This window comes from Rhinolophus ferrumequinum, unplaced genomic scaffold, assembly GCF_004115265.2.
Source record: "Rhinolophus ferrumequinum isolate MPI-CBG mRhiFer1 unplaced genomic scaffold, mRhiFer1_v1.p scaffold_84_arrow_ctg1, whole genome shotgun sequence".
Classification (NCBI taxonomy): Eukaryota; Metazoa; Chordata; class Mammalia; order Chiroptera; family Rhinolophidae; genus Rhinolophus; species Rhinolophus ferrumequinum.
Genome location: NW_022680440.1, coordinates 227,788 through 231,714, shown reverse-complemented (window position 1 = coordinate 231,714; position 3,927 = coordinate 227,788). Strand labels below are relative to the sequence as shown.

Genomic DNA, 3,927 nt, shown 5'->3' with positions numbered 1-3,927 from the left:
ATTTGCAGGCCTGAAGAGATTGGCACGGAATATTCAAAGTGATGAAAAACAAGGGACTACAAACAAAACTAATCTACCCAGCAAGGCTGTCATTTAAAATTGAAGGAGAGATAAGGAGCTTCCCAGCAAAGAAAAAGCTAAAGAAATTCATTATCACCAAGCCAGTATTGCAGGAAATGTTAAAAGGTGTTTTTTTTTTAAGCAGAAGAAAGGAGAAAACTAACTAATGAAGACTAGAAATATGAGTAATAAAATGGCAAGAACTACGTACCTATCAATAATCACTTTAAACATAAATGGATTAAATGCTCCAATCAAAAGACACAGGGATAGCTGAGTGGATAAGAAACAATACCCATGCATATGCCCTCTACAAGAGACCCAACTCAGATCAAAAGACACACAAAGATTGAAAGTAAAGGGATAGAAAGTAAAGGAAATGAGAAAAAAATCTGAGGTAGCAGTACTTATATCAGACAAAATAGACTTTGAAATGAAGACTATAATAAAAAACTAAAAAGGGCATTACACAATAATAAAGAGATCAATCCAACAAGAGGACATAACCCTCGTAGACATCTATGCACGCAACACAGAAGCCCCTACATATATAAAAATACTGACTGACATAAATACAGTGATCAACAGTAACATAATCATAGTAGGGGACTTCAACAACACACTGACAGCAATGGACAGATTTTCCAGATAGAAAATCAATACAGAAACAGTGGCCTTAAATGACGCATTAGACCAGACAGATTTAATCAATATTTTTAAAGCGTTTAACCCCAAAGCAGCAGAATATACAGAGGGTGCCAGAGAAATGTATACACATTTTAAGAAAGAAAAAAACTATTAAAACTATGCCGATGGTAACAGCTTTGAGCACCTCTTGTAATTGTAGAAGTCAAATGTGACTTGTATTCATCTTTTGTTATTGATATATATTGAGTATTACAATTTTAATACAGTATTTCCTTTCTTAAAATGTGTATACATTTTTTGGTACCCTCTGTATATTCCTTTGAGGTGAACATAAAACATTTTCCAAGATAGACTACATGTTAGGTCACAAAACAAGTCTCAATAAATTTAAGAAGATTGAAATCATCAAATATCTTCTCTGACCACAGTGCTATGAAACTAGAAATCAATTACAAGAAAAAAAATGAAAAACACACAAACACATGGCGACTGAATAACATACTACTAAATAAGGAAACGGTCAACAATGAGACCAAGGAAGAAATCAAAAGATATCTAGAGACAACCAAAAATAAAAACACAACAACACAAAATCTATGGATGCAGCAAATGTAGTCCTAAGAGGGAAATTCATAGCAATGCAGGCCTACCTAAAGGAACAACAACCAAAAAAGCTCACATCAACAGTTTTTCGTTACACCTAAGGGAACTGGAAAAAGAACAGCAAAATAAGCCCAAAGTGAGTACAAGGAAGGAAATAATAAAGGTCAGAGAGGAAATAAAATAGAGACCAAAAAAAAAAAAAAAAAAAAAAACAAAAGATCAATGAAACTAAGAGCTGTTTTTTTGTTTTTGAAAAGATAAACAAAATTGACTAACCTTTATCCAGATTCATCAGAAAAAGAGAGAGAGGAACCAAATAAACAATATCAGAAATGAAAGAGGATAAGTGACAATAGACACCACAGAGATACAAACAAATTTAAGAAAATACTATGAACAACTATATGCTAATAAATTAGACAATCTGGATAATTTCCCAGAAGCATACAATTCTTCCAAAGCTAAATCAAGAAGAAACAGGAAATCTGAACAGACCAATTTCTACCAACGAAATTGAATCAGTAATCAACAAGCTCCAAACAAACAAAAGTCCTGGACCAGATGGCTTCACAGGTGAATTTTATCAGACATTCAAAAAAGAATTAATACCTATTCTCCTTAAACTATTTTTCCCAAACCCATTTTATGAGGCCACTATTACCCTAATCCCCAAACCAGACAAAGACATTACAAAAAAAGAAAACTATAGGCCGATATCCCTAATGAACATAGACACAAAAATCCTCAACAAAGTATTAGCAAACCGAATTCAGCAATACATTAAAAAGATCGAGTTGCTTGCTGCGCGCTTGGGCTTGAGTGGTGATGGCTGCCGTTCTGCAGCACATGGAGCAGCTTCACATGGAGCGTCCAGTCAGGTGGTGTGCGTCCTGGGCTGTAACCCGGGTCCCATGACTCTGCAAGGCACCAACACCTACCTAGTAGGGACCGGCTCCAGGAGAATCCTCATTGACACTGGAGAACCAGCAGTTCCAAAATATATCAGCTGTTTAAAGCAGGCTCTGACTGAATTTAACACAGCAATCCAGGAAATCATAGTGACTCATTGGCACCGTGATCATACTGGAGGCATAGGAGATATTTGCAAAAACATCGATAATGACACTACCTATTGCATTAAAAAACTCCCACGGAATCCTCGGAGAGAAGAAATTATAGGAGACGAAGAGCAACAATATGTTTATCTGAAAGATGGAGATGTGATTAAGACGGAGGGCGCCACTCTAAGACTTTTATACACACCTGGCCACACTGATGATCATATGGCCCTACTTCTAGAAGAGGAAAATGCTCTCTTTTCTGGAGATTGCATCCTGGGAGAAGGAACAACTGTATTTGAAGACCTCTATAATTACATGAACTCCCTAAAAGAGTTATTAAAAATCAAAGCTGATATTATATATCCAGGACATGGCCCAGTAATCCATAATGCGGAAGCTAAAATTCAAGAATACATTTCTCACAGAAATATTCGAGAGGAGTAAATTCTTTCATTATTGCATGATAATTTTGAAAAATCATTTAGAGTGATGGAGCTTGTAAAAATTATTTACAAGAATACTCCTGAGCATTTACATAAAATGGCTGAACATAATATCTCACTTCATTTGAGAAAATTAGAAAAAGAAAGAAAAATATTTAGCAGCATGGATCCTGACAAGAAATGGAAAGCTAATCTTTAGTGTCAGATTAATGAAAGATTTTGCTGTTTTGTTTTTAGAGAATGGTATGTTTTCTTAGCTATTAATTATTTACAGACTATAGACTTTCGAATGTTGAAAATAACCCTAGATACACTTTAAAATGTCATATTCTAAAATACATATTACTTTTACACCTATAATACAGATTATTTATCTAACCTAGGTTTCTTATCATTTTACCAAAACTTCAGGATCCAACAGTTTACCCACTTTCAATCGATTAAGTAAAATGGTTATTTGAAAAATAATAAACTTTATGTAATTTAACTCTTAAAAAAAAAAAAGATCATACACCATGATCAAGTGAGATTCATGCAAGATTGGTTCAATATCCACAAATCAAATACACCACATTAACAAAATGAAAAATAAAAATTATATGGTCGTATCATCAGATGCAGAAAAAGCATTTGACAAAATCTAGCACCCATTTATGATAAAAACTTAGCACAGTGGGAATAGAGGGAACATATCTCAACATAATAAAGACCATATGTGACAAACCCACAGCTAACATCAGACTGAATGGGGAAAAGCTAAAACCATTCCTCTTAAGATCAGGAGCTAGACAAGGACGAACACTTTCACCACTTTTAGTTGACATAGTGTTGGAAGTTCTATCCACAGCAATCAGGAAAAAAAATAAAAGAAAAAAAAAGAAAAAAAGAAAAGGCATCCAAATTGGAAAGGAAGAAGTAAAATTGTCATTATTTGCAGATGACATGATACTATATATAGGGACTCACAAAGATTCCACATAAAAAAACTATTAGAACTGATAAATGAATTTAGAAAAGTAGCAGGATGCAAAATTAATATTCAGAAATCAATTGCATTTTTATACACCAATAACAAACTATCAGAAGGAGAAATTAAGAAAACATTGACAATT

General features: G+C 33.9%; 1 pseudogene; it reads left to right on the top strand.

Annotated features, from left to right (window-relative positions):
- The first annotated feature begins 2,136 nt into the window (after positions 1–2,136).
- On the top strand, positions 2,137–3,105 carry LOC117020092 (endoribonuclease LACTB2-like; annotated as a pseudogene).
- Positions 3,106–3,927: the final 822 nt, after the last annotated feature.